At 40.1% G+C, this 23,334-nt stretch overlaps 1 protein-coding gene across 2 annotated transcripts in view; it reads left to right on the forward strand.

The window, feature by feature from the left end:
- Nucleotides 1-248: 248 nt before the first annotated feature.
- Nucleotides 249-23,334, forward strand: part of AKAP6 (A-kinase anchoring protein 6) — a 451,051-nt gene continuing 427,965 nt past the window's right edge. For both annotated transcript variants that reach the window (XM_036451362.2, XM_036451376.2), the window contains exon 1: nucleotides 249-455. The gene's annotated coding sequence lies outside the window, so the exon portion shown is untranslated. The remainder of the gene's footprint in view (nucleotides 456-23,334) is intronic.

The following is a 23,334-nucleotide window of genomic DNA, read 5'->3' on the forward strand; positions in this document are numbered from 1 at the left end:
TGTTATTCAGAGAATTAAAAGTAACCAAATTGCCTAACAGAGAAACACTGTCCATCTGAATTTATATTTGCTCAGTACTAAATCTGTATTCCCCCTTATCTTTTCTAAATGTATTACAAGGAGGTCATTTTTATTTTTTCCCAAAGTGCCTTCAGGGAAATCCATTTTAAATCTATGGATTTTAGTCCAATGAGGGATCCTCTTCCTTTGGTCTGAATTTTGCATATCGTCTGTTTCTTACTGGGCTTCCGTATTGTCTCAGGCGCCACTGGAAATGCAGCAAGGATTCCTGGCACATCCCAGTTGCCATAGCAACAGCAGCCTTTCCCATAATGAGCTGCATCATCTGAACTGATGTCACAGCATCATGCAGCAGGTCAAACAAGGCATCTCCTAGTATTGCAACCTACAGATGTGCTGTAAACATCAAAAGAAGACGGTGGGAGCAGGAGATGGTGAGTATTAAGTGTGTGGGCATTAATTGCGTGGCTGTTTTGTTGGTTAGTCCGTGTCTGCTAAGGTGGAGATGGTGGGGGGATGTTGTCTGCTTAAAATGGACTAGGGAAAGATGAGCTGTTTTGCCTAAATCTGTTTTTCAGGCTGCTGGGTTAATAAGACAAAGGCTATAAGACTCCTGAAGGAATCAAAATACATAAAATTATTCTTGCTTCATCTCTGCCTGTTATTTTTCGTGTTCTGATGGAATTTTAAATAAATATAAGATAATTGGGGGCAAAACCCCAAATAGACTCTAAAATGAGTAGTTCATAGTCTTTCAGCATTGTAAAGGCATATATTTCTTTCTTATGAGCCAGAGCTAATTGGTATCCTATTTGCTCTTGTGATTTATGAAATATTTAGTGACTTGCAGTGTGAAATTCGGTATTTACCTCGGTTTGGTTTCAGTTTCTTCATGGCAAGGAATGACTGCTGAATAAGCATGTGACATAACGCTGCTGAGAAAGGGATCTCTTGCATGTTCAAGAGAGAATTTATTAAAAACATGAGGACCCCAAACAAATAAAATTACCAGAGCCTTTTGATTTATGTGATAATCCTTCAGCTCGTGTCCTTCATAGTTAGTTGAAGGACTGCCCCGATGCTTTTCCATCGGCAGCTAGTCTCTAAAATAGCTGGAATTGTTTGCAGGCTGACTTGTAACAAGTCTCCTCCCTGCGGCAGTTGCGATGAAGGGTAACCCTGAGGAGAGCCTTTGGAAGTGGCCGTGGTGCTACTCTTGCTTAACTTTATCCAGAATCTGGGAAGATGCAAAAATAGCAGGCTCCTCCGTGATTGTGGTGCATACAGCTCTCTGGCTCCGTTATAAACCTCAGCTCAATTCTGAAACTCCAGATAAACATGTCTCGTCTTCATTTCAACTCTTAGCTCTCTCTCTTTGGGCATCTTCCTTGTATTCCCTCCCCCCCCCCCCCCCCCTAAAAAATGTGGTCTGACAGTGTCAGATAAGGAGCAGTGTGTTGCCTTTTGTTTTGGGAAATGAAATTGATTTCCCTGGTGCGGCTGATTGCTACAACAGGAGAGAAAGGAGGAGGCACATGTCAGTTCAATTGATCAATATGTCCACTTGGAACCAGGGAGTGGTCTTTCGGCTCAGTGTGTGAGTTGATAGTTTTTATTTGAAAAGTCTTACAGGAAAGACTAGCATCCCCGAGTTCCTCTTCTTTTAGGCTGCTTGCTGGCTGCTTGCTGAACCTAAGAGACGTATCATAGAAAGCAGGAAGGGCAATAACTCTAGCCAGCTTGGAGTGATTAAAAAAACAACAACACATATTTTATTTATTTATTTATTTTGCCTAGAGTCAAGTATATTGGTCCCATTAGGCACTAGCTGGAATGAAAGAGCTCAGATTTTAATTAGTTTGTTTATACACATCACACACATGCTCCTCTCGGTCCTTTAAGCTCATGTGGCTGACATGCAGCTGATGGGATGGGAGAGGTCAGCTCAGCCTGGCTTTATGGCGAGCACTTAGGAGCATGGATTGTTCGCTGCCTGCTTTTTTTGTCGTATAAATGTGAACAGAGAGCTCTGCTGGGACTGCTGGGTGTGAACATTCACGGCAGGAGCTCTAAGGTGACAGGGAGGAGTGCTAGATGGTGATGGGGGAAGGGAAAGGGTGTTTGGTGGCTGGATGATGAGTCTGGAGAAAATCACTCCGTGCCCATTAACATCATTTTAAAGTATGACTTCCAAGGAAAAGCAACGAAGAAGGACTTGTTTGGGAACAGGGATTGCTGGGAGTAAACATAACCAAAAGCAGCATCTTAATGAGGTTTTCATTTGCTTAATTTTTATTTCTTTTGTCTGACGGTGCTCTCGGCTGCTTCATCGCGGGTGATTTGTACGATTACTGGAAGTCTCAAAGCCAGATTCCTGAAGGGCAGTGCTAGAGAAAGTGGAGTCATGCTTTGGGAGTAGGGAAGGCGCCGGTGGGTGTGGGCTGCCGCAGTTGTCTGTGGAATATGCTTCCAGCTCTGAGGCGCTGCCGCCTCCCCCTGCCCCTGCAAATGTTGAAAAGGCCGTTACAGTTCCCCAACTTTATGCTTTTGTGTTCTTTTTGCTCCAGGAGAACAAAGCCCGGTAACCGGAGCTGTCATCTTGGTGTTCGGTTTCCTCGCAGAGGGCCCCAGCCTTGCTGCTCTTTGATTAGCTGCATGTCTTAATTACTGGCTAAGGCTATTTCAGTCGCCTCCCTTTTATTTTTAATATATCCCCAAGGGGCGGATGGGGCCAGGGAGTGTGGGGGAAGGGAGAGATTGCTGCATGGCTGTATTGAGTGGTGTTTCACTGGAACTTCCTAGAATGGAAAGAATTTTGTTTCACACCGAGGAGTGAAAGATCAGCATGGCCATGCTTACTGTGTGGCCACGTTTAGATTATGGAAGCCTCACAAGGAGCTAACCTCCTCCTTGCTTTTGGTTATGGCTTTTTTAGTTTTACCTTTTTTTTTTTTTAACTGAATTACACAGGTACAAAGAAGTTGCTTCTTTATAGTTAACTAGGCCATGGCGAGAGTCTAAAAATAATAATTGTAAGAACCACAGCTATCCTTAGTCAGTTCTTATTATGTATCAAGAACTGACTAAGGATAGCTGTGGTTCTTACACTGGGCTAAGCATTGCATGTTTCTTATTTAACTCTTAAATGGAATTATGAGGTAGAGAGTTAACAATGTTACTTTAGAGGATTAGGTGCCATTATTCACATTTCTTAGCCAGGTTAACAGATTTGGCTAAGGGCACATAGTTAAAAATTTATTGGTCCAGGATTTCAAACCAATGTGATTTGACTATGGCATACTCATGCTTACCCAGTCATCTTGGTTTTATAACATCTCAACTGTGTATACTATACAGATCAGTCATCTTTACTCTATCATACTCACCCCACTTCTCAGTCTAATTGGAAAATCAGATTCTACATGTAGAACGAAATCCCATTTACAACACTAAGATCAGTTTTACTGCAGGGATGTTACTGCAAGGATGAGCATGACCCTTGGTCAGATCCTGCTTTGATCCCAGAGCTTTAAGTAATGCAGAACTGATGCTCAGATCTTTTTGCCACTACGCTTGCTTGACATACTTTTCTAGCAGAATTTGCATATGTGAAAAGCTACACAAATGAGCGTGGGCATAATGGAGTTGCACTACAAGCAGGTCTTACCTGAGTCAGTAATGATTCAAATTTGTTTTACCTGTCTACCTCAGACATCATGACATTTGCATTCCTTGGCAACACTAGGCAAGGGGAGAAGAGAAAACTTATCTCACAGCCAGGAAGGTGTACTCTGAATCCACTTCTTGGGTCAAGAAGATAAAAGAGTTATTTTGCTGAGTGTATCGGTGGTTCAATCCAGACACTGCCTATTTCTGACAAAATACAAGAATGACAGTCTTGTGTAACTTCCTGGAAGCCTTGTGTTTACGGAGAGCTGATACAGTCATCTGTGCATCATCTTGCCCATCCCCAGCTACCACACCCAGCATCATTACTGGGCTCTAAGGGGTGCTCTTTGTTTGATTGTGGGGCTAATGCACACACTGATGGCATAGTGATATTGATTCCAGCATGGTGAATACTTAAAAAATATTATTCCACAGAGCTCATTCGCCTTTTTTAGGTTCTGGGAAGAAGTTAACCCTTGGCCTAGCCTGCTCCAAGGAGGCCCCAAGCTCTTATCTGCATGAGCTACAGGAATGAGAAGCTGATCAGAAAGCAACAGAGTTGTGAAGTGCAGTGACTTTGGGAATTAGGTTCCAATTAGGGAATAAAAAAGCAAGTGGACTTCAAGGAAGTTGGTGGTCCTGCTATATCTCTCATTTCCTTCTCTTTCCAATCCTAGAATTAGTGAATAATAACTTGTTTTGATCCTCTAGATTCAATTCAACAAGTATTTATTGAGTACTTACTATTTTCCAGGAGGAACAGTGAACAAGGCTGATGCAAATCTCTTCCCCACCACATTCCAGAGGGGGAGACAAAAATAAACAGTTATATTTGTAGTAGAATAATTTATTTTTTCTGATAGTGTAATATTATTTCTGTTTACTTCCATGTGCTAATACATAAACCCATTATCTCTGCACATATCTCTGCAGATACATATATGGCCCATATATGCTGGTAAAATCACAGCATTATGTAATAGCTTTTTAAAAATGTTTTTATTGATTTTTTAAAGAGAGAGGAAGGTAGAGGATAGAAAGATAGAAACATCCATGAGAGAGAAACATCATTGATCAGCTGCTGCACACCCCCTGTGGCGCACTGAGCCTGAAAACCATGCATGCAACCTGACTAGGAATTGAACTGTGACCTCCTGGTTCCTGGGTGGCTGCTCAACTGCTGACCCACACCAGCTGGGCCAGCTTTGTGTTTTTTTCCTGCTTGTGTTTGGATTAGAATATTGCTGGGTATGGACAAATCTAATATGGCATTAGCATTTTGTTGGCATAAGCTATCCTAAACACTATAACTGTATCAACTGTAAAAAAGTACATGTCTATTTCAGTTGACTTAAGGAAATAATGAAAGTTTGTGACAGATTAAAGAGATATTTTTTATTTTTATAAAAGGTATTTCTCAGCTTTAAAAACTGTTTGTCCAGTTGGTTGTTACAGAATAGTCATGGAGGTATAAAGCACAGCATAGGAAATATAGTCAATAATATTGTAATAACTGTGCATGATATTGAATGGGTGCAGGATTTATTTGGGTGATCACTATAATCACCTGGAACCAATATAATGATGTATGTCAACTGTAATTGAAAATAAAAATGATTAAAACAAAACAGCAAGACAAAAAACAAAACAAACAAAATAAAACCCAAAAAACTACTTGTCCAAGACAGCCCTGTAAATCTAAAGTTCTAGGCAGCATGCCAGTGAGGGTCTGTGCCGCATTGGGGGTAAGTGTACCAGTCACCTCCAGCCATGAGCAGCCTGTCCATTCACCCTGGTGTGCCTTACAAATATCACTTTAAATGGGAAGCATTTCTCTAAATTATCATGTTAACTAATGTATTAAAAACTATCATTGTATTTCCATGAAACTTTTCAGGTGCTCATTCACTCAGGTGTAGGGTATGCTTGACTTGTGACAGTCACTTGCAGATTGACTATTCCTCTCTTATAGTAATTGCACACACCCTATAAATCGGATGTGAGTGGGAAGGCTTTTCAGGGGAATATAACTTTTTAAAAGACTTTTGGCCACAGCTACAGACTTTACGTATTTTGAATGAATAAGGTAGATTTCTCCCCCTAGTTGGTTTTAAGACTTGCTGTAGACAAATGAGAGACTTCCTTTCCTTTGTGAGCCACCCGCCATGTTTTATTCTGTTCTTCTGAACTCATGCTCCAACTCCTCCAGTCTTCTTGCAGCTGGTTTAAGTCACAGGGAAAATGGGGAGAGAATGTGGGACCTCTAGAACAGGTTCATGAGCTGAGCCTGCCTGCAGCTTGTTTTGCGTGGCTCCTGGACAGGCTTCATAGGGCCCTGTGCTTAGCAGGATGCACACTTGCTTTAATGCATCTTGAGATTCTTAATAGTTTTGAACCCAGAATTCTGCATCTTCATTTTACACTGGACCCATGTAGTCAGCCCCATATGGTACTTTTGATATAAAAATAAATGGCACAAACACATCTAAGTTTTAGGCTCATCATTAAGATTAGATGACGTGGCTCACTGGGCAAGACTTGACTGCCTTAAATGGAGCAGTATTCTCCCAATCTTAGTGATCTCCCCAACCTCATCCATTTATCCCACTGCTGCTGCTTGGGTCCTGGACCAATTCAAATAGAAATTGTAGCGCTTAAAAAAATAAAGGACCATTGTCAAAACAGTCCAGTGCAAAGGCCCCATGCATGGTAATTTAGAGGCATCCATGGCAGTTCAGCGCCACGCACAGTAATTCAACGGCTTTTCTTTTATAGGCAGTGGGGGACATGTTACATTACACTTGAAGATATTTGGTAAGCCAGGTTTATTTGTCACCACCATTGCTTTCAGGGGAGACATTAAATCTTCTTTGCAAAGCAAGCTAATTAACCATCCTGTTGGTTCATTGTTTACATTATTTCTCCTGCCCTTTGTTTTACTACTTGATTACTTTTATCACCTTCTTTGTTTAACTCTCATTTAAATTACACAACAGTGTTATGCTGGCTGGCTGGGTATTTTTGTCTTTTTAGCATTATCCTTTTATTTTATTCTCTTTCCTGGAGGCCAGGGGGCCTGTAATTTGAGGTTTTGTTATTACAGGAGGAGTTCACATTTTTTTAATTAAAAAGGGAATTACAGTCAATATTTATAATGAACCCTCTCCAGTAGGGCAGTGCTAGCCATGCTGATGCTGATAAGTCCAGCTCTGCCATTACTGCTTATCCCAATGAGAGGCTGCAGACAGACTCCTGGACCTTATAGCAGTGAAGCATTCTCACCCATCACGTCACAGTGAGAAGTGGCTATATTAATCTACAGATGTGCAGAAAATTGTTAGAGAATTAATATGACTGACTATATTTGCCATATAGGAAAAGGACATTTTAAAAATATATATTTTTGTTGATTTCAGAGATGGAAGGGAGAGGGAGAGAGAGAGAGAAACATCAGTGATGAAAGAGAATCATTGACCGTCTGCCTCCTGAACATCCCCCACTGGGGACTGGGCTTACAACCCAGGTAAATGCTCTTGTCAGGAATTGAACCCAGGACCCTTCAGTCCACAGGGCGATGCTCTATCCACTGAGCCAAACCAGCCAGGGCAAAAGGACATTTTTTTTGGGGGAGGGGTGGTGGTGGCTGAGTATAAACAAGGACCTGATAAAAACTAAAAGGATCTCTAGTTATCTCTTAGAAGATGGGTGTAAGAGAACTCACAAGGTACTTGGTACCCTGAAATAATCCTAATGGTCACCATATTCACCATTGTATTGTATAAGCTGTAGAACCAGCTGTTTCAGATAACTACACCAGTAGTCAACAGTCAACAAATGTGTGAAATGTCTACCACGTCCAAGATCGGAACATACACTTTCAAATGAGGATGACCAAAGAAGGGCATGCACATGTGTATTATTTGGTCAGCTTGTCATAGATGTAACACCAGGTTGTTTGGGAAATGCTATGGGAGGACCTGATTAGTTTTCCCTTGTCCTGCAGGCCCCAAGGTGGAGCTCCAGGCACATTCGGGGCTGCCCTCTCATCTTCTGTTTTTTATTTTATTTTATTATTCAATTGCTTGATTTAAATGTTTTTTTTTTTTTTTCCTTTTTCTTTAACTCATTACTTTCTCTGGCCCACTCAAAATTATTGCCCTCTCCCCACCTCAGCTTTTTCAATTCATAGTGCTCAGTGTTTCTACCCCACCAGTCTCCTTCACTGTCACCTGGATAGCTCTGAACCAGGCATAACCCTTCCGTTAGCAGTCCCCCAGGCCTCCGTCTCTCCTGCTGCTGTTCATTCCCAACACATTAGCATAAACATAGCCCATCCAAAACCAAATAACTGCAACTTGCAAGTAATCTGCTAACATTGAGCTTTTAATAGTTAATTCAAATATTGCACTGTATTTAATGTTTTTTTTTTTTTGTGAATTAAAAGGGAATGACTCTTAAAAACTCAAAGTAGACACTCTTGTAAGTGTTCTGTGTGGGACATCAACTAGAAATAACTAAAACAGCAGCTTTGTTGCTAGGAGACTATATGTAGACATGAAAATAGGTGTGCAAATGTAGTTTTACAATAATTTGTCTTTTAATGTTGTTATTACATTGCATTTTCAATTAAAAATAAATAAAAATAAGAGGAGGGGATGTTAGGAAGGTGGGCAGCATGCAATATACCCGAGAGATGCTCATTTCTTCAGCTTTGGCTACGAGTGGCAGGCCACTTCTAGAACACTGTCAGGAAATACCTGTCTCAGAAAGCAGCTGTTTGAAGAGAAAGAACAGTTCTGGAAATAAAGGTAAAAATAAAAACAACCACAAAACCAGGCATGATTGCTTAGAGAAGTAATAATCAAAGTGGTGAATTAAGGTATTATTGTTTTCAGTAATTTGGTAATAAATAATTGGTAACATGCTTTTTAAAAATTTGAATTTTGACTAACAAAATTGAAAAGATGTTTAGGTTTAGGGCATCAGGAGACAGAGGGAGTAAAGAAAGGAAACATGGCCAAAGCTCTTCCGGGCCACCTCTCTCACCACTAACCTCCTCATGGAGAATATCAGTCTATAAACACATATGTGTGTAAATTGCTGGCTTTTAAGATTCAAAAATCTAAAATGGAAATTTCTGGTTTGGGGCAAGCTATTGCAAAAAACAAAACAAAAACAACAACACTTCCGGTTTGGTAATGTGACCTTTCCATTGCCATTTGAGGTTCTAGAGTATCTTTGAAAAGTATCCTTTGTTTTCATTTCCAGCTGGTAGACAGCGCTTATTTTGCTATTTTTGTTTTTTGTTTGTTTGGGTATTTGTGGTATATACGCAAGGATGGTGTTAAAGATCTAGCATCCGAGAACCAGAGAAAACCATCGTATCAGAGGCCATGATTTTTATTTTCTGAAAGAATAACAAAGTAAATTAAGACAAAATATATGTTTACTCACCTTTATAACAAATTAACCTAATAATACAAACCAGAGCAAAGAACAGGTGTATTTACCTTTGAGTCTTTTCTCTAACAGAAAATTATTACATCTGTGATCTTGTGTTTCTTAGAGTGTCATTTTCCCTATGTATAAAATGGGGAAAATATTCATTTTATAGGATGAAATGAAGTATTTTTACATAAAGTTATTGGCACAAAGGTAGTATTTGATAAATACAAGTTATTATTTCACTACTCAGAAGTAGTGAGATAAAATTATTACTCCCCCCAAAAGAAATGCAATTTTTCCTCAACTCTAAATTCAAAACCAAAAAAATAATTTTTAGAGCTTTTGTTAATGGCAAGAAAACCCCTTTAATAAAATTTAAATGCTTATTCTGTGTTAGGCACATGTATTACATTACTTAATTTCATTTCCTTGCTTAATTTTTCTCCATAGCACTTATCACCATCTGCAAGCTACACATCTCACTTATGTATTGTTGGTCACCCTGAAGTCTAAAGCATGTTGCATGAAGGCAGAGATTTTTATCTGTTTTATTCATTGATGTTTCCTTAGATCTTAGCATAGTGCCAGGCACATGGTAGGTGCTCATAGATGTTTATTCCAAGAGTGAATAAATTCACAGCCCTGTGAGGAAGGAAGCATGATTGCATTCAGTATGTAGAAAACGAATTCTCTTTTGCAGTGATGCTTTCCAAGATTCTAAACACCCTTGAGTGATTCTTGCTATTCCATATAGCATGCCCAGAAACCCTTGTGGCTGATGGTTAAAGCATCATGCACAGACCAGTTTTTCTACATTCTTCCACTGAAAGTAAGGATGTTGCCTAGGCAGTTCTGATGGCTCCTCTTCTCTGTGGGTTTCTATGAGGGACCTGGGGTTTCACAGGTCATTGAAAAGATACATTGGTTCTTCTTCTAGCTGTCTCTTTCTTTGCATTTCTTTTAAAAAAATATATATTTTATTGATTTTTTACAGAGAGGAAGGGAGAGGGATAGAGAGCTAGAAACATCCATGAGAGAGAAACATCAACCAGCTGCCTCCTGCACACCCTCCTCCCCCCTCCCGGAGTTGTGCCTGCAGCCAATGTTCATGCCCTTGACCGGAATCGAACCTGGGACCTTTCAGTCCGCAGACCGAAGCTCTATCCATTGAGCCAAACCGGTTTCAGCTCTGCATTTCTTTAGTGTATTTGAGTCTCCTTTAGAAACAGCTATTTATTCTCCTTTAAATCTTAGCTGTAAAGCTCAGATTGATTGATGAATTGGTGGATTTCTAAAAGAATCTTTAAGAAAATCACCAGGTAGGGAGAATGATATGCTATAACAGTCAACCCTTCATTCTTACTATTAAAATGCTCTAATGAGAAATAAAGCAAAGCACAGGCACACAACAACACGGTTGTTTGACTAGAAGAACATACAGCCTCACAAATGAAGGAAATAATTAAGAAAGCTGATCTAAAAATTGGACGCTGTCAAATGGTTTGATTTTCAAGAAAAAAATTTCATACCTGTTCACTGAGAAATACTCAATTCAAAAGCAAGACATATTTTAAATGTCATGCTTTTGAACTCTTTTGCAGTGAGCAGGTGTGAGATAGTTTTCTTTGAAATTCAAACCATTTTGACAGTATCCTATTTTTAGAATGTCTTCCTCTTTAAAAGGGCATAACAATATCCAAAAGCAATTAAAAAAAAAAACAACATCCTGGGAGAAGGCAGTGTTCTGGTTATACCATAATAATAACAGGCTGAATGAGAAAATATAATGCTTTTAAAATTAAAAACTCATAGTGTTTTTACTTTATGGTTATGAAACACATTTAATACATTTACTTTGAGCTACCTCATCATACTACAAGATAAAAATTATGCCTCATGAAAATGTTCTTACATCTGCAATACATATCATGGCTGTTGTAATACACAAAGACATTATTGTGTTTAAATAGCATGTTATTCTGATATTTTGAAGAACTCTGAACTGGAAGTAAGGAACCTGAGTTTTAGTATCTGCTGTCATATTCTTCCTGAATTTTAGTTTCTTTCACAATAAAACAAGAGGGTTACATTTAAATGATTTTTTTTGTTTGTTTCCTTTTAGCTCTAGTATTTCGTGGCTCACTTATGAGGATCTCTGTATCTTTCCGAACTCTCTGACTGGAGTAAAGCCTTATCTTCAATCCCATCCTTCAGGGTAGAGACTGGTGTCATCCTCAGCCTTTCATTCCATCTCTCCCCTCACCGACATCCGGCTGAGTCACCAAGTCCCGTAGTGTCTCTAACTCTCTGGGATTTGGTGAAAATGCGCTTAGGATCACCCAAAATAAGTTTTTGCTGTGTAATATAGATCTAGGGCATGCTCTCCACCTCCAGGCTTCCCTTTTTCTAACCCATGGACCTGAAATTATTAGAGATTTTCTCATGGCAGGCCCTTACACCCCCATGATCTTTCTAGCTGTGCTCTGAACCTTTTCAAGCTCCCTTCAAGCCTGTGTCCAGGGCAACGTCAGGTATCCAGTGTGGTTGGTGTACTGTGGTGAGGAGGGGAGAAAATGCAGCGTGCGCACTGAACTGGGGACTGTGACGAACAAGAGATGTGTTATCCCAAATGAAAAGAGTTTGTTATTTTTTTTCCATTTGGAAGTGAAAGTTTATCTGATCAGAGAGTTCCAAAGTTGATATATAAAGTTACTACATCCTGACTCAAGAGGATTACATACTGCTGATTTCAGCACCAGAATGTATTTCTTTTTTGTAGGCGTGATTCTCATTCGTCTTTTGAATTAATTCCAATGGACAGGAGCCAGTTTTAACTCTGGGGCCCACAACAGTGGCATTGTTCACAGCGATGTTCACAAGAGAGCAGCGCACAGCCTTTTTCCCCCTTGAAGGATTAAGATGACTGGTTCCCATGAAGAAGGCAGGTGGCATGTTTTTGAGCTGGGCTTGGGGTCAAGTAGATCTTCTGGGTTCAAACCCCGGCCACATACCAGCTCTCTGCCTAGGGAAAGCTGCCTAACCTTTCTGGGCTCTGCTCTTCTTCATGGCACCTGCCTTGCTAAGTGTTGTGTAGTTTAGGCACAATGTGTGTAAAGCACCTAGCACAGTGCCTGGGATACAGGGAATGAATTCTCAGGAGTGGTCAGTGGAGGCTGAGGCAATTCATAATGTAAAAGGAGGACCACCTGGGGCCAGCCTCATTGCCTGGCCTTGTTGTAGCATAATTTCTGCTCCACTCCCAGACCCGTGGGATTTCAGTGGTCACTTTAGTCTTGTACCAGCATCTTGTCCAACAATGTGATTGTTCCCTAAATTAGACAGGAACAATCATATCATACGATCAACATCCTATATAATAAAGAGGTGATATGAAAATTAACCCTCACACCCTTACAAGATGGCTGCCTATGACCAGATCAGCAGGGGGCTTAATGAGGGATGACCAAACGACTGAACAAGCAGGCTGCGTGGGGCGACCAGGCTGTCCGGGAGTTAGTGAGGGGTGACCAAACAACTGAACAGCAGGCTGCATCGGACAACCAAGCCAGCAGGAGGGCCATGAGGGGTGACCAGGTAGCAGGGGGCAGTTAGGAGTGACCAGGCCAGCAGTGGGGGCAGTTAGGGCCAATCAGGCCAACACGCAGAGGCAGTGAGGGGAGATCAGGCCAGCAGAGGGGGACAGTTAGGAGTGACCAGGCAGGCATGCAGTGAATGATTAGGAGACAGCAGTCCAGGATTGTGAGAGGGATGTCCCCTGAGGGGTCCCAGATTGAAGAGGGAGCAGGCTGGGCTGAGGGCCCTCCATCACCGTGCATGAATTTCATGCACCAGGCCTCTAGTTTATATATAATATTTTATTTTTCTTAAACTTATTTTCTAATTTGGGGAAAAGTTTCCATAGAAAATTATTTTGAGCCCAGTGAATAATAACTTACTGTTAAAACTCTCATAATCTTGTCAAGGGGAATTCCACATTTTAAAATGTGCATTTATTTCTTTAAACAGATTTTATTCATCTGATGTGATAAACACGCAGGAATAAAATGCTCTACACAGTTAACTTCATATTTCCCCCTCAGGTGTTGAATATGCAAGCAGACACAGGGGGTATGCATCCATGCTCAGGGGACAAACTTGCCCAGAGGGGTTTTCCCAGTACAGGCGAAGTTTTGCCTTGGAAATGATTATGTGATTTAGCAATGAAAGGTTACTACTCCTTACTCTGTCAGCTGAGGTGTAGTCTGGTGCCCCTCAGCTTGAATCGCCTCCATCACTGAGCTCCAGACATGTCTAAGCACATTTACTGAACATCTGCCCTGTGTCTGTGATGTTCAAGTTGATGGTCTGTCCCATCGGAGAACAGAATATATTGGCACCAGAATTAGAAGACATTCTGGAGAGAACTCATCCTACGAGAGGCAGAGTGATTCTGAGCCGAGTGTGCTGTGGATCACAAGGAGGTATCCTCCCTTGGTCATTCTCTGGAGTCAGGACTGAGTCCTATAAGAGGGAGGGGCCAAGGGGTTGTAATGTGAGCTCTTCCATTAAGGAATCTATCTGCACCTCATTTGAGCACAAGAGCACTGCTTTAGCAGCCTTCAGCCCAGTGTATTGTACAAGAGGGAGAAAGCCATGTTTCGCTCTCTCCACAGATGCTGTAATCAGAGGTTTTCAAATTAAAAAGAAAATACTTTTACTGATATTTAGAGAGAAATGAAAAAGGATGAAGAGATAGAAACACTGATGAGATGACAGAGAAACATCATTGATTGGTTGCCTTCTACATGCCCCCTACTTGGGATCAAGCCTGTAATCCGGGCATGGACCCTGATCAGAATCGAACCAGTGGCCTTTTTTTCCTGGGTCAACAATGGCCAGGACCAAATTCCCCTGATTGGTATCCTAATCTGTTAAAAAATGTCTAAACTCTCTCCTGTATTAATATATATTTTATAAAACATACACAAAAGTAAAAATTAAAAAGGATGAAACGAAAATTAAACAAAAACTCAAATGTTTTCCTCACCCTTTCAAAGGCTTGCCTGACATCTCCCAGGGAGTGAGTCGTGGACCACTGCTCTAGAGCATGAGTGGGAGGTGCCTGCTGGAACCAGGAAATAGCAGCTCTCCCTGGCAAATGCTGTAATGAGTGTGGGCAGCTCTTCCCGCCCACACTGTCATGAGAGTGTGCACACATGAGACTCATGCTGAAACTTCATGGAACTCTACTGAGGGCCCTCTTTTAGGTAGCCAACTTTGGTGAGGTAGGTGGTAGAGGAAGGAAGATTAAGAAACAGAAAACTATAATATATTACCAACAATGTCACTTCATTTGTACTTCCAGAGTGATGAGCCCTGAGAAAACTTGGGTGATACAAATGAAAAATATTTGAGATATTATGTTTGTACTGGACTCTAGAGTTTACCATTAGCTTTCACGTGTAACTCCTTAACAACTCTGTAGGGTATAAAAACTGAGAATTCCTATAAGCCAACTTCATCACACCCAATTCTCAGGTTCTTTTTGATGTCATACTAGCCACCCAAGAAGTTTGAGGTGATGATAGCTAGTCTTCCACAAACTGGTTATCAAGTTGTAATGAAAGCAAGCCTCGGACCAACATTTACCATACATTGAGATATTTATTAGACTAATATTCATTAGTAAAGTTGGCACAATGTATTTCATACAATCTGTAGGTTTGATAAAGGCTCAGCTCTATTTCCTTTTAGGTGCTCCAACTATATATTGAGTAAAAGGTTTGCTGGAGGTAGGATTCTGCATCATTTAATAAGCATTATGCAGTTAGAAATTCTTCTACATCAGTGATTGCAGACCTGATAGTAGGGATTAAGCTTTAGATATCATTACCAAGGAGTACATCTCCTCTGAGGATTCTTATCCTTTCTTCTTGAAAGTGTTTCTACAGTATTTTAGCTAACTCACATGCTGTGAATACCTTTAATATCTCCAAAGAAAATCCATTCATAACTTTAAGCTTACTAAGTGGTATGGTTAAGCAATGGTTATTGATAAAATAAGAATGAGGACATCTCATTTCTGATACATCTGTCCCCCCACTGGACTTTATATTCTAGTGGGGGGACAGATCACTTTAGCTGACTATGTCAAGAAATGAAGTTTACTAGTAAATTAATTTTAATATATATCAAAGATTAAAGTATTTTAAAGTAAATTACAGATCTTGCAATATTGTATTTCCATTTTATGTTAAAATTTATGATCTGTGATTTGCAAAGTGTCTTAGTTGGTGAGGAATGAATAAAAAAATGAACCTAGGCATAGATGACTCTCAATCCCATGCTTCCTTTGTAAAACCAATGCACCTGGTTATATGAACTTCCAGTCCTGGGCTCCAGGGATTGAATCCCTCTGCCTACTGACCACCTTTTAATAAAGTCTAAAGCTTAGTTACTAGAAATATTTCAATGTTATAAAGTAAAGAATCTGCTTCTTCTGCGACTTGGTCCCTTTTGTACCTCTTTCTGAGGAGAGGAAAGACAAAACCCATCAGAATTATGAGACTTTTCTTAAATACTCAAAAGGTGGCTTTAGTTACTTTGGTTCTTATAACTTTTTTTTCTTAAGGAGATTGGGATTGTTTTCCAGGGCCTGGAGAATATTTTTGTAAAGCCACATGACCCCTAAGGGCCATCAGTAAAGGCCAGGGACTGTTCTGGAAAGTGAGATGGAGATGGACTATACAGGTGAAGGATCAAGAGGAGAAAACTGGGTGGGATTATGCTGGGAGCAAAAACAAAAAAAATTCAAGGTGGGCTAAACCAGAAATATGCTCACCAGGTGCCAGGAGGTTTTAGAAGTTGTAGCCCATAGTAGGAATCAACTGGCTTTGCCCAGAAGAATGCAGGACTGGGACAAAGGAAGAATAACTAAAAATAAAATTAGTACATTGTGAAATACCAAGAGCAAAATGTAGTTATTAAAAAACAAATAAGAACCCAGAATGTTTGGTGAGAAGAATGTGGATACTGAAAAACTCAGAAGAGTTTTGTCAGGTTGGGGAACTTCTCCCCCTTTCATCTCTTAGCATTTCTCCTGTAGTGCTTTTTATTTTTTAATTCATCAACCAAGGATATGTTTTGGTTGAGAGAAAGAGAGAGAGAGATAGAGAGAGAGAGAGAGAGGAGAGGAGAGGAGAGGAGAGGAGAGGCGAGAAGACAAGACAAGAGAAGACAAGACAAGACAAGACAAGAGAAGACAAGACAAGACAAGACAAGAGAAGAGAAGAGAAGAGAAGAGAAGAGAAGAGAAGAGAAGAGAAGAGAAGAGAAGAAAGCTACATCAGTCAGTTGCCTTCCGCAACTTGGGTATGTGCCCTGACCGGGAATCGAAATCATGACCTTTCAGTGCTGGGGCTCCAACCCACTAAACAACACTGGCCAGAACCTCCTGCAGCGCTTTTACCCTGTACCCTTAGAGGCTTCTGATATATGCTAAGCCAGAGTGACTTTTCAACAGGGCTCCTCACCCAACATCTCTGTAGGGCTCAAGTAATGGCCCTGAAAGGTGTGAGTGGCCCTATACCTCGTACTCATTCCTATTCTGGTGTCCCGAGCCTATCCATTGGTCCCAGGGTTCCTTTTAGAACCTCCCAGGACACATCTCTAATTCTCATGCCCAGAGGACTCCTGGTGGTCACTCTAACTGGTGAGCATACTTGAGGTAAAAGACCCCTTTAAGTCACTCCCTAGGACCCTTGCTATTGGTTATCTGATTCATAAAAGGGACTCTCTAGTACCTATTACTCAATAAGAACCATGGCATTGAAGTTTGAGAGAACAGGAATTGTTTGAAGGGACTTTTATAGATCTATTGGACAGTTGCCATCCCCATACTGATGACATTGCAGTATTTTGAAACAACAGCTATTTTATGCAGAAATTCAAAACTGTACTTTATAGATACAAAGTGACTTTGGTATATGGGGTTATTTTTAAATGCCCTTCAAATATTTCATTTAAACTTAAAAACTTAAAAAATCAAGGGACATCTTTTCCCATAGAAGTGCTTTGATTTTATAGTTTTGTGTAGATGTTAAGAAAGGAGAAAAAGGATTTTGTGCCTAGAGAATGCAGAATCCTGGGTCAGAGATGGAGGAACACTTATTTCTTGGCCTTATAGGGTTCTGAGCCTCAGAAATATAGAAAGATTCATGGGCTTATTAGGGCTGAATATAATGACTAAGAATTTTGGTTTAGGATTTAGAAGTTCCAAATTTACTAAAAATATACATAATACTAACAATGACAGCAACAGTAATGGCTTTCTTCCATTTATTAGTGCTTACTATATGTCAGGCTCTATGTTAAGAAGTGCTTTACATACACTAATTAAATCTTAAACAAATTTATTCAAAAGTAGTTGAAGGCACACCCTCAGTGTTCCAATCTTGGTTTCTAAACAGAATTCTTCAATGAAAGGAATAAGGACTCTTTGAAGAAATGGCTAGTTGTAGGACCAGGGAAGGGAAAAATTTAGATGAGTACAAACATCCGTATAGCGTGAGAAAGTAAGGAAACAAAAAGGTGGGTCATGATGAGTGACACTGGAGCCAAGCAGAAAAAGCTCATAATGCCAAATTGGAAACAATTTGAGCAATAAACAAATATACATGAGTGCATATTAGTACAAATAAATGATTGAATATAGAGAGAGGAGACAAATCCTTTTGATAGTAGAATTCCAAAATGCATATAAGTACTACTTTCTCTAGGAGTAAGAGCTTAACCCACCTCTCCGCCCCCTGTTGTATGGGTTACACATAGTGATTTCCAAGGAACAGAGTATGGAAAGGGAAAAATAATGAATTTACAGTGGAACAATCTGGCAAATACTGCTTTAGCCACGTGATGATGGTTAGTGTCATCAATGATATCATGCTGATATATACCCCTGATGTGATATGATGATATCATCTCTATGGTATTCTTTCCAAAAAACAACCCCATTCTAATCACAAAAGAAATATCAGATAAACCCAGATTCAGGAACATTTTACTGAATGGCTGCCCTGTCTTCCTCAAGACTATCAAGGTCATGAGAAACAAGGAAAGCCCAAGAAACTGTTACAGACCAGAGACCAAGGTGACATGACAACTAAATGCAATATGGTGCTCTGGAACAAAAGGGAACATCGGTGGAAGAACTGGATTTTAATGAACACTAATGTACCAAGGTCAGCTTCATAGTTTTTACACATGTACCTTGTTAATGAGATGTTAACAATGGAGGTAGGGGTATCACGGGAACTCTACTGTTTTGCAGCTGTTCTGTAAATCTAAAATTATTCCAAAATAAAAGTTTATTAAAATAGATATATGAATAAATAAATAAAATAGTTGAAAGTTAAAAAAAAGTAACACAGGCTTACTTAAAAAACAACAAAGTATTGTAGAAAAGGAAAAATAAAAATTCCCCTTTCCTCTAAGTAGGAACTTCAAGCCCATTCCATTAATCCCAAAGGTAAATATAATTTAACATTTGCTATAAATTTTCTCAGATATTTGCTATAATCTCTATATATGCACATACTTTAAAAATATAACTAGAATCTTGCTTTTTATTTTGTCCTGTAACTTCTTTCTCTCTCTACTAAACACTAAAATATGGATTTGGTTACAAGACAACATGTAATAATTTTTCAAGTGATTTTTAAATGTTTGCTGGAGAGTATTGCTTTCACAGAAGACTATCGAGTCTACTTAATTTTTAAGCCTTTTAGGAATATTTTTTACAGATATTTGTTAGGCATTTCAAATTTTTGTCATATTCAAGATTTTTACTTGCTGTGCTCTAAAAATAGTATTTGGTAATCATGGATTAAAAATTTTTTTAAGAAAGAGAAAGGAAGGGAGAGAGAGAGAGAGAGAGACAGACAGACAGACTTGTTCCAATTACTTGTGCATTCATTGGTTGATTCTTGTGTGTGCCCTGACTGGGATCAAACCCACAACCTTGGCATATTAGGATGACACTCTAACAACTGAACTATTTGGCCAAGGCTGTAACCATGGAATTTTAAGAAACTAGGATTAAGAAAATAAAGTTACTAATCATAAAAAAAATATAGAAGTAGAAAATGTTTTGCTAGTTGATCACATTTAGGTCATAACTTTGTAGATAGATGCTAATTGAAGTTGTTATTGATAGAAATTTTTTCTGACACTAGGATAAGAGTAGTGATCTCTGATTATCTGAGCTCAGACCCAGAAAAATTACTAATTACTAATATGAATAAGGTTCTCTTTTATTCACCCCTCCTGTAACACAGGAGAGCTGGGACTTGAGCCTCAAGTAGAAGCCATAGAGCAATACAGCAGAGGGCACTGATTTCTCTGCATTATCGGGGGCTGTGTGTGTGTGTGTGTGTGTGTGTGTGTGTGTGTGTGTTCAGCATGCTCCTCAGATCAGTTCTCTTATCATCACCAGGCCTTTCCATTCCCAGTCACATTGTGACAATCTTTCACTTGTCAGCCTCACCATATCATTCCGAACCTCCCATTTCTCAATCAATGTGTGAGAAAAGTGGAGCCAATGATAGAAATCTCACCCATATTCTACCTCCCTGATACAGATCTGTAAGTTGTTACCCCCTCTTTACTTACATTCTCTGTGTTTGAAAGAAAGATGAAAAATCTTGTTAAAAGCATCAAGTTTGGTGTCAGGAACAAACCAAACCTATCTGTTCCCCCACTCCCTGACTCTGACCTAGGACAACTAGGACAATCACTCAAAAATTTCTAATACTCAATTTTCCGTTCTGTGAAACGGACGTAACTATAATACCTACTTGATAATATTAGAAGACAATGCAGTAAAGTCTGTGCCTGGTTTCTCATACAGTAAGTGGCTCGCATGGGAAGTGGCATCAGTAACTTCTTTCCATTAAGATTAAATTTCTCCTATTGCTCTGGCTCATTCCTCTACCCATAAATATGCTCAAATAATCCAAACCCTCTCTTGATCCCTCCTTTATTCCTACTGTTGCTCCATTTCTCTTTTCTCACAGCCAAGCTGTTTAACAGAGAAGATACCATGCTTTAATGTATATCAGCTGTTAGCCTAAAGCAATTTGGGTTCCAAGCCCCTCACTTGGAAACTGCTCTTGCTCAGACTGCCAATGAGACCCCCTGAGGTAGACACCTGCTGTTGCTCGCCTCACATCCTTCCCCCTCTGGTACCAATGTGCCACCTCGGGAGCTGCCTCTGGATGTTGGGTTAAGTGTCAGTTCAGGTGCCATGCTCTCTCCCAGCCCAAGGGGTAGACACCAGCCTGCAAGACAGACCAAGCAGACAAGCAATTAAGGGTAGTGATAGATGATGGCATTTCCTTCCCGCTACCCTGACCCCCCTGGTCACTCTCTTTTCCTGTGTTTTCTGTGGACAAATCTTCAGTTTTTCCTTGGAGTCAGTGATCTGCTCCATTTTTTTTTCCCTTAAATTAGATTGTTGGCTCTATTACTTAGCACAACAACAAAAATATCACCAACTGACGCATTCTCTGAAGCTTCTTCCATGCCTCACATATAATTGATGCCTCCCCTCTTGTCTTATCCTTGAACCTAGCATATGTCTCTAGTAAAGTTCATTTTATTTTGCTAGTTCAGAATATATGAATTACCAATATGTTTTCATATATTACTCTTTCCCACTGAAATTCTTGAGGAAAAGGACCATAGTTTATTCCTTTATGTATTTTCAGGTCCTAGCATGGTAGGTAGGAACTCTTGCCCTATAGTTATTGTTCCCAACAAATATTTGTTGACATATTTAGTGTCATAAAAAGTCACTATTATTTATTCACACAGAGAGTAGGTTTTTTTTAAGGGGGGGGGGGTGAGAGCAAAATTTTAGCTTCATGGTGTAAACATAATTGGACCTCTCCAGAAACTAGGTCAAGGAACTATTCTAGTGCAGGAAAAACACAATTGTAGACATTTTAAAAGCTGATATGAGTTCCTGTACTTAAATGCTCAGCCAGATATGTCTGTTTCAAGGTACTGTTTTAATGAGATATTGTTTTGTCTAAAATTATTTCCCCCCATATTTATAAATGTTTATCTGGACTGAGGCTAGATTTACTGCAAGTGGTAATTTAGAGAAAGCAACAAAAAGTCATGAATGTCTGTGGGCTCTTACTGTAGACTGATGTTTAAGAATTCAGAGGCAGAATCACTGAGTGGAAAGCATTCTTACAACATGCGATAAAATCATGGCTATTGCTAGCCCATAGGACAGCTTCACATAAATTAACAAAAAGCATCCCTCCTCAAAACACTTCACATCCACCTTTAGGACATTGCTATCATAGGCTGGTTTTATTAGAACAGTGTACTTTCCTGACATCTGGAAAACCACACTAAGTATATAAACCTGTGATAGCTACGATGTGAAGCCCTTGTGTAATGACAGCTTGCACTGTGACATTTATGGCTGCTTTCACTATGGGATTGTATTTAGCTTTCTCTCCTTGTATGTAGTTTTGCTATCAATTACTTGCTGTTTAAAAGAGGGTGAATGGGAGAAAGGGACAGGAAAGAAGGGTTCAGTGGATGGACATATGTAATACTTTCAATAATAAAGATTTAATTAAAAATGTGATCTATTAAAACATGAAAGGATGAAAGTTTGCAGATGAAACATAAAAAGTATCAGCTGCACTTTACTGAACGGGAGAAGAAGCTACCTCTGGGTACATCTAAGTGACTCTCAGGCACATCCAACTCATTGTCTCCCACAGAATTGAAACAGGGCACCAAAAGCACTGTTTAGGCTGTTGCTTACCTACCTTAAGAAATACAGCTTTCAAGGGTTCTGAAACACTTGCGTTAGCTCTGGCTCCAAAAAGACACCCCTTCATCGCCCAACTTCTCATTCTAGAACTCTGGGACAGATTTTCAAGTACAAATTTCAGGTTTATGGTAAAGCACCAAAAGTTGAGGCTGGCATATGATCTTTGCCACTTCTTAAACTTCATTGGTCCAGAATTTGGAATCCCTATTCTTCTTCTTTTAAAAAAAATATTTTAAAAAATAATTTTGAGAGAGAGAGAAAGGGAGAGGGAGAGAGAGAGAAAGAGAGAGGAAATTGATGTGAGAGTGGAACATGAATTGGCTACCTCCTACATGCCCCCTACTGGGGATTAAGTCTGCAAACTAGGCATATGCCCTGACCAGGAATGGAACCAGCAATTGTTAGGATCATGGGACAACACTCAACCAACTGAACCACACTGGCCAGGGCTGGACTCCTTGTTCTTGTGCAAATCCTGTGGTTTATGCTCAACATAAGAAGCCAGGAAACTCTTTGTTCCCCAAATAAAAAGAAATCATTGCTTATTTTCTCATAAAAAATGAACTTTGGGGCCTACTATACCTTGTTCCTCTTGTTTCCCCCTCTAGGTTTAGTTTCTATCCTGTATGTTGGGTGGGGGGCCATGTATGCAGTGAGCCATAGCAATTTACTCTGAGTGTATTCTGGATTTTAACCTCTCAACAGGAGCATTATAGCAAGAGAGCTCTGATCCTAATAGAGCTGGTATATGTATGTAATATTCTGAGGGTAGGTATAGGTTGTAGGTGGGCTTACTTTGGAGCTGGAGTGGGGGGTGGGGATAGTGCAAAGGGAGAAAAGTTGTATGTGAGCCAGATAGGAAGATGTCTGGATACGTACAAGAAGCCCACTGGTAGGGATCAATGACCACACAGGCTGTTTTCCATGGTGACCAGGAATGGTAGAGATGTGAATTGTCACAGGACTAATTGGCCTCCGAGCTCTAATATAAAATTGCATCAGAGCAGACACCCCTGAGGCCCCAGGTGCAGATGAGGCCTGGGAAAACAGCAGCTGGCAGGCTGGTCTCCAAGCTTGAGTTGGCTCAGGGACTGGTCTTGGATGGATGGGGGCTTCCTTCCATGACAATAGCTAAGCTGACACTCACTGGATGGCAGATCCTGGGTGGGATTAAAGAGCCCTTGCCTCAGTAGAGCTGCCAAAAAGAGAGACACATAGGAACTGAAGGTAAAGCAGGATGAACAGTGAGCTGCAACAGTTTCTGAACAGACAAAACCCTGAGGGAGTGAGTGCAGCACAGGAGCCATTTACCCTCTTGAGGGGAGGGCCTTTCTCCAAGGTGG

Source organism: Pipistrellus kuhlii, unplaced genomic scaffold (genome assembly GCF_014108245.1).
Source record: "Pipistrellus kuhlii isolate mPipKuh1 unplaced genomic scaffold, mPipKuh1.p scaffold_m20_p_1, whole genome shotgun sequence".
NCBI lineage: Eukaryota > Metazoa > Chordata > Mammalia > Chiroptera > Vespertilionidae > Pipistrellus > Pipistrellus kuhlii.